The 15,790-nt window shown below is 35.0% G+C and overlaps 1 protein-coding gene across 14 annotated transcripts in view; it reads right to left on the bottom strand.

Moving 5' to 3' along the window:
• CSNK2A2IP (casein kinase 2 subunit alpha' interacting protein) overlaps positions 1–15,790 on the bottom strand; it is a 121,350-nt gene that overhangs the window by 29,692 nt on the left and 75,868 nt on the right. For 9 of the 14 annotated variants that reach the window (XM_082743873.1, XM_082743875.1, XM_082743862.1 and 6 more), the window contains one exon: positions 10,362–10,509. The exons of 1 other annotated variant lie outside the window; for it this stretch is intronic. The gene's annotated coding sequence lies outside the window, so the exon portion shown is untranslated. Of the gene's footprint in view, positions 1–388; positions 445–878; positions 896–10,361; positions 10,510–15,790 lie in introns of those variants that run through there. 4 more of the 14 variants (XM_082743869.1, XM_082743864.1, XM_082743874.1 and 1 more) reach the window with 4 other exon arrangements.

Here is a 15,790-nt window from a genome sequence, read left to right as displayed (position 1 = left end):
TAACTCAGTTGTTAAGCATCTTCCTTTGGCTCAGGTCATGATCCCGGAGTCCTGGGATCGGCCTGCATCGGGGCCCTCCATCAGGCCCCGCATTAGGCCCCCTGCTCAGCAAGAAGCCTGCTTCTCCCTCTCCCACTCCCCCTGCTTGTGTGCTATCTCTTGCTGTCTCTCTCTCCATCAAATAAATAAAATCTTAAAAAAAAAAAAAAAAAAGGAAGAACCTGCCAGCTATTTAGCGACAAGGAATATCAGATAATTTTTAGGTTTGCAAATTAGTTATCTGCCCGAGATTAAAGTTAGTGTAGGCCAAGTTACAGTAATAAAAAGTATAGCAGGAAATAATAGTAGGAAAGGGAAGAGCCAGTAAAATAGAAAAAGGAACCCTCACCTGGCATTTCCCAGGGACTTTCTATTGGCTTCTTCAAATGTTCTGCAGGGCACTGCCTGCTTAAGAAAGTAAATAACATCAAAATGAAGACCCACGTCTAAAGATGGAGCTTAGAGGCCCATCTCCCAGTCTCACTCCCCAGGCTCATTGTAGAAATATACAGAAGCTAAGAGACATGAGGATAAGCAAAGTGCTGAAGCTCGTGCTTCAAACTTTCTAGGTGATGACTATATTTGGACAGAGCTCTAGTGCTGGTTATCAACCACTGGCCCATGGAAAAAAAGATGCAAATAAAGAACATACTGGAGACTGTTAAAAGAACTGTTATGAATGGAACCCCAAATCTAAAATACAGGCCCTATATTTGCAAACCTCTAACAGATATTCTCACCCAAACGGAAGTAGAAAGTACCACACTTAAAACTACAGAAGAGCTAATTATTTTATAAATTGCTTAAATGCATACAAATATACAGAAGTCCCCCCTCACCGCATTTTGCTTTCCACAGTTACCTTTGGTCAACTAGTCTAGGAGCAGATGATCCTCCTTCTGACACATGGCCAGGTCAATAACCTAATGTTATGTCACAATGCCTATCTTAACATCATTCACCTCAACCCATTTCATTGAGTAGGCATTTATCATATCACATCCTCACAAAAAGAAGGGTGAGTACAACACAATAAAACATTTTGAGAGAGATACCACATTTATGTAACTTTATTTTTTAAGATTATTTATTTATTTATTTGACAGAGAGAGATCACAAGTAGGTAGGGAGGCAAGCAGAGAGAGAGAGAGAGGAGGAAACAGGCTCCCTGCTGAGCAGAAAGCCCGACGCGGGACTCAATCCCAGGACCCTGAGATCACGACCTGAGCTGAAGGCAGCAGCCTAACCCACTGAGCCACTCAGGCGCCCCATTTATGTAACTTTTACTGTAGCATATTCTTGTAATCGTGCTATTTTATTATTATTGTTAATTCTTACTGTACCTAAGCTATAATTAAATTTTAACACAGGTATGCATATATAGGAAAAACCATACCATATATAGGGTTTGATACTATCTGTGGTTTGAGGTATCTATTGGGCGTCTTGAAATGTATTTCCCCATAGATAAGGAGGGAACTTATAACAACAACTTATTGTTGTTAGACAATCATGTACCAGCTAATCTAGAAAAATAAATGCAGATAAGAAAATGGAAACAAGCTAGGAACATCTAATCTAATCATTTTGTTTTAGAGATGAGGCTGCTAAGTCTCATTTGATTATGTTCTTTGCCAAATGTAATATAGCTCCTTGGTGGTATATGCAGCCTTCAGAACTTTTTGTCTGATTTCCGATGTGGTTTTATACTATACTATTTCCAATAAATCTACCATCTATCCCTCTTTACCTATATGGACTAGTGTATAATAAACTAAGAATGACTTTGAGATCTTGTTACAGTGCAAAATCTGGTCCACAAAGTCTGGAGAAGGGTCTGAGGATCTGCATTTTCATCTAGCCCTCAGTTACTGTTGATGCTGTTGTCCCTGGACCCATATTAAGTAGCAATACTATGGCATGTTCATTCTTCCTAGTACTTCCACACACACTAGTACTTTTGACATAGACACTTAGAGAGTTGTTTTAAGTCTACCCACTAGGGCAACATTTATTACATTTATGATATCTAACAAATATACAGTGATCTTAATTCAAAAAAATGCATAAGCAAGTTTTAAAATATTCATGATTTTCTTGGTTCTACATAAATACCAAGAAACAATTTAGTAATTCTTTTGTGTTTGTTTGTTTTATAGGAAAGAACTCTTTCATTTAAAAATAGGTGTCTATTATGTGAAAACATTTAGAATGTTTATGAAACTTAAGCTCATTAATTCTTGGTTCCCTTGCAGCAACTAACAAGTTGCCCACACACTGTGTGTCCAGAATAAATGAGTATTTAGTGAATGCATCACTTATTTCTCAAGATTTCGGCTTCTTCATGGAGTAAAATAGAGACTATTAAATTTGCTTAAATATATGCTGGCTAATTGAACATAATAATAATTTAAAAATTGACTTTATTAAAAAAATACATAGATAAATTTGCTTACCACCCTATTATAACATCATAACAAGGGGAATGAAAGTCTGAAGATTAGAGACATAGGTGGGAGTTCTACCAAGTAATCTTGTTGGAAAAGCAAACTCTTTTAGCATCTAAATAATAATCTGTAAAACAACAATGATTTCAGTATCAAATGTCATAAGGAATATGTCAGTGTATTTTAAAAATTAAAGCGTTATACAAATGCTTATTACTACTACAACTTCCACTGCTGCTACTACCACTACTGGTACTAGCATTACTGCTATTTTGTACCTATTAAGTAACTATGTCTGTGACCTACACTACTTAACTCAAATAACATTATTATAAAAAAATATTTTTTACAGTCAAGTTTGTATATTATTATAAAAAGAACAAGAAAACGGAACTGAATAGAGTCGATTCCAGTTCATATTTAGGATAGGATAATGGGGATAGAAATAAACAAATCTAATTCCAAAAATTAAAAATTAAAGATTCAAAGTATAACATGTTAATTATATCTATTTATTTTCATTACTTATTTAGGTTTAGAACCATCTTAACATTTGGAAAGAAAGAAGAACGTATCTTGGTTTAGTTTTAACCCATCGTGATGCAAAAAAGAAAAAAGAAGCATTGATTTGTCAATGTTAAATGCCATAGAGAGCTAATTACATTTGATTTAAACAGTAATTACAAAGTATTTTTGAAAAAATAAACTTTGTCATGTATGTTTTAATACAGTCATTGCTAATCTGCAGAAAATATTATTTTTTATTATGCTTATGTGGAATATAACTTTTCTTAGTTATGATTCTGAAAATTGAGTAAAATATCTGAAATCAAATGTTAACAATGTACCTCTCTGTATAAAGATTTTTATAAAAATTTTCTGCTGTCTTTTCAGAGTTATTCTAAAAAAATTAAAACTAACAAGGATTTGCAACTTGACAATCTGCATTTGTGTGTACCTCTTTTTTTTCTAAGATTTGGTTTATTTATTTGACAGACAGAGAGAGAGGGAGCACAATCAGGGGGAGTGGGAGAGGGAAAAGCAGGCTTCCTGCCAAGCAAGGAACCTAATGTGGGGTTCCATTCCAGGAACCCGGGATCATGACCTGAGCTAAAGGCAGACGCTTAATGATTGAGTCACCCAGGTGCCCTATGTCTTTTTAGGTACTCATTCTTTAAGCTGGAAACCTTTTCAAATCTCCAACTCTTACATAACTTGTTCCTTAAAAAGTTACATCATTACACTTCTTTAAGTTTATGTTAGAGGATTTTCACATGCAGAAAAGTTTTGTTAAAGACTATGGCTGGAAATAAGTAATTCATGAAGGTATAACTGGTAAACTGGTAAACATAACTGTTTCATACACTAAACCCAGGAAGCCATGGTCCAATAATTGCATGTTCCTTAATTGAGAAGAGTTCAAATATAAATATTAACACTTGATGAGTGACTTTTAAAGACATAGGCATCTATCCATGTAAAGCCAGTGGCAGAATTTGCATACTTTGGGATAATGATATTAAGTAAATGATATTAAGTAAATGATGGAAGTTCTCCTAGTAATGTTCTGACACACCATTAAATTGTTATTCTTTAAAGCACTTATCACGGGGCACCTGGGTGGCTCAAAGGGTTAGGTCTCTGCCTTCAGCTCAGGTCATGATCTCAGGGTCCTGGGATCGAGTCCCACATTGGGCTCTTTGCTCAGCGGGGAGCCTGCTTCCCCCTCTCTCTCTGCCTGTCTCACTGCCTAGTTGTGATCTCTCTCTCTGTCAAATAAATAAATAAAATCTTTTAAAAAATAAAAATAAAAAAATAAAGCACTTATCACTAAAGTTAGAATTTTTAGTTTAGTTTTTTTTTTTAACTGTATCCCTGAAGTACAATGTCCTTTTTGAGTTGCCCTTAGATGTCTTCAAGAAGAGTAAAATATTAACTTTGTACAATATCATATTATATCAGACAGGAAAGTCTTCTCCCTACCAGAAGAGCCCTACTAGGGCTCACCATGGTTATTCCTATAGAATATGCCACATGAACACGTAGTCCAAAATGTTATAGCAATTTAGACAGAAAAAGATATTTCAGAGAATAACCTTATAAGGATTATGAACTCAGCAAACATTCATTTAACTAAACATGAAGGTCAATCCATAGAAAACGTTAGGCCTGGAACCAACTTTGGAAGTAGGGACAAGTAAGAGCTGAAATTCTCTGCATAACAGATGAGTAAGAATTTAAAGGAAGAGGTAAGCAAATATATCAGAGTTGAAATGAGGACTGAAGAGCCATCACAATGGTGACAGTAGCCAGGCCCATGCACACTAGTAAAGCCAATAAGAAGTCCCCCATATTAAATAGTCAAAAGGATGTCAACAGCAAAGATTCTAATATATGATTTTTAGTTTCTTTATGTGTTTTTTCTTTATTTCTTTTTCTATTATTTCTTTTTTTTTTCTTTATTTGTGAATTATGTGTGTAATATTTTTCCCTGAGAAGAAATACAAATTCTCAGGGTGCCTGGGTGGCTCAATGGGTTAAGCCTCTGCCTTCAGCTCAGGTCATGATCCCAGGGCCTTGGGATCTAGCCCTGCATCGGGCTCTCTCCTCAGCAGGAAGCCTGCTTCCTCCTCTCTCTCTGCCTGCCTCTCTGCCTATCAGCCTACTTGTAATCTCTGTCAAATAAATAAAATCTTTTTAAAAAAAAGAAATACAAACTCTCTGATATAAATAAAATTCTAATACATGCAAAATTCATTTTATAGTTAATTTGGCCAAGGGAATAGTGGATGGGCAGAATATAAGCAATAAAGTAAAAATTCCAAGATAGTAGCAAAAAACAAGAATTTAGTGGAGGTGGAAAATAAAAATGACAAAGAGAATCCTTGAAAATGTTCATAGGATATTCCACAGGGAAATGAAAATTCCTCTTAAGTTTACGTGGAATATAAGTGGTATGCTCATCTAAATTTTGAGTTCGACACTATTTCAGATTTTGAGAAATATAAAGTCCCTCCCAGAATTAACATTTTATTGTGACAGAGTAATGGGAATCCACAGAAATAAATCTCTCCAATACTGTCTGTGCTATAAATAAATAAAAAAATAAATGGCATTCAGATTGTAAGGGAAATGGGAAAACTGTCTTTACACACCAAAAATATCCTGTATATAGACATCCTGAGGAATTCATAATAAACCTAGTAAACTAATAAGTTTAGTGAGTATACAGGATATAAGATCAACATAAAAATCAACTGTATTTCCATATTATAGCAATGATCAGAAAATGAAATCAAGAAACAATTCCATTAGCAATAACATCATAAAAGTATAAAGCATGTAGAGATCAATTCAATAGGAAATGGGTAAAAATTGTACACTGAGAAGTATAAAGCACTGGAAAATACAAGACCAAAATAAATGAGGACACATTTTGGGATGATTGGGTGGTTCAGTTGATTAAGCTACTGCCTTTGGCTCAGGTCAGGATCCTGGAGTCCCAGTCTCTCGGCTCAGCAGCGCGTCTGCTTCTTCCTCTGCTTCTCTCTCTGACTCTTCCCACTCTTCTGCACTCTCTCATTCTTTCTCTCTCAAATAAAAAAATAAAATTAAAAAAAAAAAAAAGAACCTACATCTAATTAAAAAATAAAATCAGGACACATTTCACGTTCATGGATTGAAAGATTCAGTATCTATTCTCTTCAGGATGGCAACTGCCTCCAATTGATCTATCAGTTCAATGCAGTCCCTATAAAAACCAACTTCTTTCTTATTTCCCACTGTAAATTTAAAGTCAACATCTATAGAAAGAGATTCTCTCAGTGAAATCTGGGCTCCTTCTACAGCAACTAGAGTTGACTTTGCTGCCTCCTCTCCTCAAAGGTTATTCTAACAAAAATATTCTCACTTAACATGTCCAGAGTATAAGGAGTCAAATGGACATATAAAACTATTTTATTACTATTATTTCTCAAAACTGAGAAAACATGAATACTCTAGAATAACACGTCTACTACAACAGCTTATGCATGCCTCATGCACTATGATTTCAGAAGACAAGACAGTCTTCCCAGCTCTGAGTGGCCTATTATAAACTACAAGTGTATCACCATGACTAGTCGGATAATAGTACAGTTTAAAGTTATTCAGGAGGAAGATGGAGGAACAAAGATAGGGAGGAAGCAGGGGTAGTAGGGGGTAAAAAAAAAATGAGAGGAGAGAAAATTTTAAAACAATCAATTGCAGCTTCACCAAGAAGCTAGTAAGGGTAAAACTCACTTAAGAGATATATCCCATTAAGAGGTTAATTGTGGACACTACCTTCTTCATTCTGGGGAAAAAGTTCACCCTCTATGTAAGTAAACTTTTCTATGAGTGGCATGTAAAACATAATGTCTTTAGGGCACAGCAAACAGAGGGCCAGGTACAAGAAAGCACTGAAACTTGGTCAGGTTTTCTTCCTATAATAGGCTCCTAAGATCCCTTACCTATAAAATGGGATTCTCCTATGCTGTAAGGACCTACTCTGCTGCCAGGGTCTATTTCATCTCCACCTTGCTGCCAAATGTGGTTCCCTGATCTGCCACAAAACTTCCGAAGTCTGTGCCATGAGATGAAAGAATCTTCTCTTTCCTGAAACCTAAATATTCCTGTATTACAACTTGTGAAGAGGCCACATCAGCAAGAATGAGACAGAGGGTACCTGTCAATCTCTCTTTCTCCTGATCTTTAACACAGAGAGGGACTTTCTATAACCTGTCTATATCGACATCAATCATGTTGTTATGTTTGTATTTTCTGTGACTATCATAGTATCTACTGCATAGGGACAATGAGTGAAAAAGTAAATATATGAAGGTGTTCATCAATCTATCAACATATCGATAGCTTTGTTAGGATTGCTCAGCCTGGGGCACAAAACCAAAAATCTAAATATAAAACATAAAAAAACCTAAAAACTGGGTATTTTTAAAAAGCTGTGAGATGCACCCCTGCATGTATTCAATGTTAGAGAATATCACAGATGCTCCTAAAGGCTCTTTATGTGTTGGAAGGATGAGATGCTAAATGGATTATCTCAAAATAAAATTTCCTTGTTTAATAGATTTTTTTTTAGAAAAGTAAAACATTAGTGTGAAATCTCATTTTTATTTACAATGCAAGAATCAAGAGAGAAAATATGATCATAAAAGGAAAATATTATAAGAAATAAGTCTATGCCAATGTTTTTTAAAGGTGATACCATTTATTTCTATAAAAGAGAAACATAAGGATGTGAGATAAGGAACCCCTGCTCACCAGCACTTCTTTTTTTTTTTTATTAATTTTTTATTTTTTATAAACATATATTTTTATCCCCAGGGGTACAGGTCTGTGAATCACCAGGTTTACACACTTCACAGCACTCACCAAAGCACATACTCTCCCCAATGTCCATAATCCCACCCCCTTCTCCCAAACCCCCTCACCAGCACTTCTTATAATTTGTTAAAGCATTGCATTTTCCATTTTGTTCTCATCAGAAGAATGAAAATAAACACATATCATCTGAGAATTTTCCAAATTAGTAAGACTGTTCTGTCAGAAAAGGTGAGAATATAGTCATAGTTTCCTCCTTTTATCTGATACAATTTTGTAATAAACTACAGAATACCCTAAAACAGAAAACTAAGATATTACCCACAATTATTTTAGACCATTAGTATTAGACCTGAGTTTAATTATCCAATTTCTGGGATTCTTCTATGGTTGATATATTGAAGATTAAAGAGAAAATTGCTTTCTAAATGTTTGTGTTTGTCTAACCAGTAATTATTAAGTATCTACTTGAGTATGAGGCAATAAGTGCTAGATGCAAATAATAAGCAGGAAACCAGACAGACACGATCCCCTGCCATCATAGAGTTTATGCTCTAAACTGATTAATTGGCTCTACTATTCAGAACTAAATCCAAATACATACATTTCTGTCCTAATGGTGCAAAGATAGATGGAACTTGAGTTGTATTATATTTTATTGCTTTGTTGTTTTCAATTTTAGTTTAAATGGATGTAAGTCATTATAAATGCTACTTACAGAAAAAAGACCTTATTAAAGCTGTTTGTCAAAGCTTGTACAGATGATCTCTGACTTAATGGTTCGACTTAAAATTGCTGACTTTACAATGGTGCAAAAGTGATATGCATTCAGGAGAATATACTGAATATTCTTCCAATTTTGAATTTTTGGTCTTTTCCTATGCTAGTGATATGCAATAAGATACTCTCAGTGATGCGGGGGCAGGACCAGCAGCAGGCTACAGCTCTCAGTCAGCCATACAACCACAAGGGTGAACAGCCAATATACTTAAGCCCACTCTGTATCCAGACAACCATTGGGTTTTTCACTTTCAGTACAGTACCCAATAAGTTACAAGAGATCTCCAACACTTTTTATAAAATAGGCTTTATGTTAATGATTTTGCCCAAATGTCTCCTTAAAATGTTCTGAGCACACTAAAGCAGGCTAGGCAGAGTTCAATAAGTTAGGTATATTACATTCATTTTCAACTTATAGTAATTTCACCTTACAACGGGTTTATTGGTACACAATGCCATCATAAGTTGGAAAGATATTTGAAAGGAACATAGGTCAGAAATGCTAACTTTTCAAATGTGTACTGGAAAGACCCTGCAGGAGGCTATTAGCCTCCTCGGATGCCTTTCTTTCTTGCATTCATTCAACAATGAGGGAAAAAGAAAATAAAGAACAATAATAGACCAAATATTTGCCGTGTCTTAGATATGCAATAAGTAAATAAATAAATAAATAATAAATAATAAATAAAATCTAAAAATTTTCTGCAATAGATTAACAACTGTTTTTTGGGGAAAAATATTTACATTGTTCTTTCTGACACCGTGGTTAAGCTAATAATATTTTTAGATGTTTAAATTCTAGGGCTGTATTAATATTTTGGTTGTGGTTTGGTTTTGATTTGTTCTATTTTGTTTTGTTTTTGTAAGATGGCTATTAGGTCATGAATGTGGAAAAATATTTTGCTTCCTTAGTTAAAAAAAAACAAAAAATCTCACCAAAGCCATAAAAGAAAGGACAATTGGGGCACTTGGTTGGCTCAGTCAATTGAGTGTCTGACTCTTGATTTTGGCTCAGGTCCTGGTCTCAGGGTCACAAGACCGAGCCCTACATCAGGCTCTATGTTCAGCATGGGGTCTGTTGGGAGTTTCTCTCTCTCTCTCTCATCTCTCCTTCCCCCACTCTCTCCCTCTGCCCTCCTCCCCACTCTCTCCCTGCCTTCCTTCTCAAAATAAATAAAATCTAGAAAAAATGGGTTGGTGTTTGTTAGTTTTAGAGAAAGATAACCATCCAAAACATTCATGTTTCAGTTTAAGAAAAAAAAAATTTAAAGATATTTCAATTGGACAAATAAAGATACACAGAAAATAAAAAGGAGGGGAAAAAGATGACACGAGAAAAGGGAAATAAAAGGAAAATAAAATAGACTACCATAGAGGAAGATAGAGAGAAAAATGAGTGCTCTGCCCTTCGAAGAACCCATGTTGCCAAATATGCAGATACAAATAGACATAAAGTTCTTTATAAATATGTCAAAAGCTAACCCATGGAGAGCCATGTGGAATAGACAAACATACATACATAGACACATACCCAAACATACAAAGAGATATTAAGAAAAAACTCTAAAAACTAATACAGCGGCAAAAATGCTGTCAGGTACAGAGAGAGACAGACTATTTTGCTCATTGAGGAATTAAACAGCTCTTGAATTCTTACGGTGATGCTATTATATCTATGTTTTAACTTCTGCTGAAATAATTATTGTGTTTTTTTTCTAAGAAAAATATACAGACCCTTTAAATTAAACTGTTTCTAGGATGGTTTCTGTTAAAAGTTGTCCTCATAAGCAAGCTTACAACACTGCTAGGGGCAAATCCAGATGGCTTTTTGGAGTCATATACACTGGTGGAGTTTTCTTGACAGGAGGAAAGTGCTGTGTCTCTGTAAAAAAAAAAAAATAATAACAATTTTGAAGTGCTGAAAATATGAAATCATAAAAACTAAAGAGAAGCTTTAATTGTAGCAGGACAACTGTTGCTTATATGGAAGCAGTGCTGCCTTGTGGAATGAGGATACTAGACAGACTTATAGCAAGGCTCCCTCCGTACATATAATCTTCAAGCTGAAAGAAAGAACCAGGACATGGCCACAGTGACTTTGAGTACAATCACAAAAAGGGTTTTTTTTCTCTTCAAGGATATCAGTTATGGAAAAATAAAAACAGTATACAAACTGATCTAATACTCAGGAAGAAAGTGAAAAAAGGAGGTAAGGCATCTCTCTTCTCAGACAAGAGTGGGGAGGAAAAAGACACAATGAATAAGTTCCCAATGTACCCTGTACAAATTTCCCCTGCATATGTACTCTTTAAATATATTTCCTTATGTTTAAATTTTAGTTTTAATAACAATTTTTATTTAAAACAACCGTATTTTTTGGATCTGAATTTTTGTGTCAGATGTTTCATTTATGACTTTTGTGTTCTCCCCCACTCCTGTTATATGAGACAGATCCCATATAAACCACCAAGAGATCATTTCAGATTGGAACAAATAAATATTTCTTACACTGGCCCCTACCAAGTCATGTTATATTCTTCTTAACTCATCCTCTCCTATCTGTCATATACTCACATGCCATAACCCAAGTAACATAGTTTTCTATGCAGAGTCCTTAGTCTGGGAACTGAATGCAACTTAAATATTCATCTGGCTTCTCCAGAATTTTCTACTTCACTCTCCCTCTAAAGCTTATCTTAAGCTCATAAAAGAATCTACTCATGATTAAACATTTGGTTTTTTTGGGGGGGGGCTATAGAATTTTATGGATACTTATCCCCATTTTTTCATAATAATGAAAATAGAGTTTATTATTATATATATATAATCAGTGAGCATTTAACTTTTATAAATCTCATTTCAAATGTTTTTTCCAAAGAAATGCCTAGTGCTTTAACTTTTGTGCAGTAGTAGTATACAGTTTGAATGTCACAGAATAATTCTGAGTCATTAGGCATGGTTGCCTCAAAAGCAACACTGAAGAAGATTATGATGCTTTGTGTAGGCTAATTGGTAATCAAGGACAATTAAATATGCCTACTTGGGAGAATGGCAGAGTGGCAGCACTAGCAAGGCAGATCAGCCATTCAGTCTTACTCAAAAGTGATAGCCAGGCATAAGATAAATCAGTATAGTATTAAGCTAACCATCTATTGACCAACAACCATATTTTTTGGATCTGAATAAACCATCACAACTAGCTAGAGACAGTGAGATATAGCTCCACAAAAGTGCCTAATTCAAGTGTTGAAGCTGCCAAGTATAAGTTTTATGTTTATGATGCTCTCAATTAGACTAGTTGTTCTAAGTCCTAGCTACACATTAACATCACCTAGGAAGATATATAAAATAACAATGTCCAAGCCCCAGACGAATAAAACAAGAATTTTTCTAGGGAGGACCTGGGAATGATCAGTATTTCTAAAAAATCTTTCCAGGTGTTTCTGATGCACTGTGAGTGTAAGCGATAAATGCATGGGGTTTTTGTTTTTGTTTTTTCCCCTCTGTCTTGATTTTGCATAATGGCTAGAAAGCCTTCTGGGTCTCAGAACATCCTTTCAACTGCTTTAAAAAGAACATCAAACAAGACATGACAGTAAAAGCAAAAGATTTCTTGTTGATGTTTGTTTTATTAAAGGGATTTATTAAAGTTCTCCTTGCCATTAAGTTTTCTCCATATTCAAGAAAAGAAAGTTTAAAGTACAAAGAAACAATAACAATGAAACAAATACCTAATTTCAAATAATATTAATCTTGGAATTCTACTTTGCTTTCCCCTCACCTTTCCTCATTGACTACAGCTGATTGTAACAAGTAAAATCTGATTTTATTACATACTAAATGTTGCTGAAAACCAGAGGATAAAGGTACACAAATGGGCACATGCGTGCACGAGGTCATACGTGTATGTGCAGGCGCGCGCGCGCGCACACACACACACACACAAACACAGACCTTTAGCTCCCGTAGACATTTGGAAGTTGTCAGCAGTAGCATAATGACAGTCCTAATTATTAAAATTACTCTTGTGTTGTGAGTGCTTTAGAATAAGATCTCAACAGGCATGCAATATGTTAACTAGACCAAGGTGTTTCTCCTTTTAAAATGAAATTCTTAAAACTCTTCCACTGGCTTTCATCAAAACACCTCTCGTCACCCCGGTGACATGTACCCTCTCATGCATTCCAAAGGAATTACCAGTAAATTCTGATTTCACAAGAATTCTAATGCCCTAAAAATATATATATTTTATTATTCAGTTTGGTCAAGAGACTTCCTTATAAATGCATCTACAAAACCTACTATTACCACAATTTCTCACAGTTTTAAGTATATAATCACATTTTTACCAATTTCCAAATTTTTTACAGTATCACAAAGATGCTATGATGAAATATTATAAATTTTAAAACTTTACACGTATTTTCTTTTAAGTCTCAAAAAGGGCTAGTCCTTGATCTTTAAGGGAGAATTTCATATCCTCCATTATAATACGGATTTGTAAATACTTAATTTTTTTAAGCACTACAAGTAAAAATACCACAGGGTCTAACACAGGCCTTTGTGGATTATAGGAGATGTCTAACAGCCAAGAGCTACAGTGTGGAAAAAAAACTAGGTCTCTTTTATGTTGCTTCAGGGAGAACCAGGACCGATCGGCAGCAGTTACATGGAAGCAAATTTGAGATCAGTATAAAAAAGAATGAATGATCAGATCTGAGTGAAAAATGCTCCATCTTTTGTAGCATGCTTATTATACTTATAGTTGGCTCTTGGTGTCCAAAGTGGGAATTCTCAATTTGAGCTATTAATTCTCGACTTGCTCCCTATCCCATGGAGGGAGTATCAGACATTCCTTCTCAGAAACAACCAAGCACCAGCCCAAGCAGAAGTACTCTTGTTTCTCTGTGCAATAGAAGGTCTTCTGAACCAGGCCAGGAGAGGTAATTAAATATTTGGGTTTTTAAATGCCTGCCCTTCCAGCTCCCAGGCAACCTTCTGTTGGGGCCAGATAACCAAAAATAAAGTACATGCTCAAATCTTTATCTCAGAGCACAGAGGCAGTAAGAAAGCAAACATTAAATACCAACAAATGGGGCTATTTGTTGTGTAAATAAACTAAATTGCCTTCCTATTTTTCTGTCATCACATTTCCCTGTGCTTCAATCAGTGAAGTATGTAAATGAAGGTCAGGTCTTTTTTAGTTTAAAAAAAATATTCTATAATCTATGCCTAGTAATCTCAAATAATGTCACTTAGTTTTGATCCTGTTTGCAAGAAAAAAATATTTTTTTGCAATAAAGGACATTGAATAATTTATGTACTATTTAATAATGCAGTAAACTGGGGAGAATTCAGAAAGACGTTTGTGGTGCTCTACATTATTTTCATGCTGTATTATTCCATATGAGCCCATATACTAAAAACTGTTAGCATGGGCAATTAAAAAGGAGAAATCCTGCCTAATTTGCAAATATAGCAAAAAAAAAAAAAAAAAGCTGCTTTTACTTTGAATGATAACATTATGGCTTTTTAACCAAGCAATTTGAATTGCCAAAAACTTTTCTTGATAAGTAAATAAATGGATTAGATTTACGGTTATGTTGTCTTAAATTAACCATTGTTCCCTCTATACCCAGAAGCTGCCTAAACGACTAAATGTGTGAAGGGTGATAGATGTGTAGGATTCAGTGATATGGTATAGCAAGTGTCTCAGGAGAAGAGAAGTATAATCATTTCCATACAGTCTCAAAGCTGTAACAATGCATTACTGATCTCTGTCTCTTAATTTTAATGCTATCTTGATTTGGTTATCTGAGGTCTGAGAATGCTATTGGGTCTCCTAATCTCAGCTGTGTACTGAACCCAAGCTTTGAGTCTATAGGGAACAATCTGATTCACTAGGAAGATGTAAAAGCTATAAACAAAGTACAAATTCAAGTGGCATTTTCTTGAATCCCTCTGAGTTCCATTCCTCTGTAGCTGGCTCAAGTCTCTGTCACCCTATTTCAACCAAGCCTTCTGGAGAGCAAGACGAACCTTGGTTTTTGTGTTTCTGAATTTGGGCACAGATTCACTTTGAGGTATCTCAGTGGAACTTAAGGTCTAATGGGAAAATGTTACACTCCTAGGTTATCATACCTACCAAGGAGGTTCACTTCAGGCTATAAGATAAAAAAAACATTATACCTCCAGGATCTGGAGTTAGGGCTTGTAAAGCATGTATGAGTATGTCTTGAAGTCAGATGAACTTTGCAAGGAACCATGTTCAGAACACTTCACTGGTCTATGAAGACTAGGTGAGACTATGCATGTCAACCTACTTTCATTATTTCATTTAAAAGATCACACTACTCTTATTTAGGTAATATTATTCTGCTTACAAATGGGAAAAGGAAAATTCAGAAATGTTAATAAAATGTTAATAAAATCCATGATGGACATGAGAATCAGTCTTTACCCAAATCAATCTGATTCCATCACACCACTATATTTCTAATAAAATATGACACCACCCTGATTGTGTTTACTTTGTAGAGTACTTTGAAAGACTAGGAAGACATTTTGCATGATGCTAAATTCCTTACTATACTGGTTTCTTGAGCTCATCCTCCTTATCAATTTTATCTTTTTAATCTAGACAGGGAATTAGAAACCATATTCCATTTTCATAGAAGATGATTATAATGTTGTCGCTAGGTTTTTTTACATCAGTAAATGAAATGATTGTGAAAAATTTAGAGAAAAAGAGAAAAAAATTAACACTATCCATAATTCTACCATTAAGTAATTGCTGTTATATAGCCCTTTATGCTTTTACATGGTTATGAATTCATTTTCATGAATTTTTTTAATAAAAACAAGATGATACTAAACACTTTTTTGGAAGGTACATATGACTTTTTCTTTTTTATTAAGATTTCATTTATTTAGAGAGAGAGAGGGAGAAAATGCACTGAGGAGCAGAGGGAGAGAGAGAATGTCAAGCAGACTCTGGGTTGAGCACAGAGCCCAACCCAGGGCTCAATCTCATGACCCTAAGACCATGACTGAGCCAAAATCAAGAGTCAGAGGCTCAACCAAGTGAGGCACTCAGGCGTCCCACATGACTTTTTCTTTTAAAAATGTAACAATCTTTGAACCCAATTTCAATACATTGATTG

Source organism: Mustela nivalis (genome assembly GCF_964662115.1).
Source record: "Mustela nivalis genome assembly, chromosome: 1".
NCBI classification, from domain to species: Eukaryota; Metazoa; Chordata; class Mammalia; order Carnivora; family Mustelidae; genus Mustela; species Mustela nivalis.
Note: the sequence above shows the minus strand (reverse complement) of the source record. Positions and strands in the feature narration are given on the sequence as shown.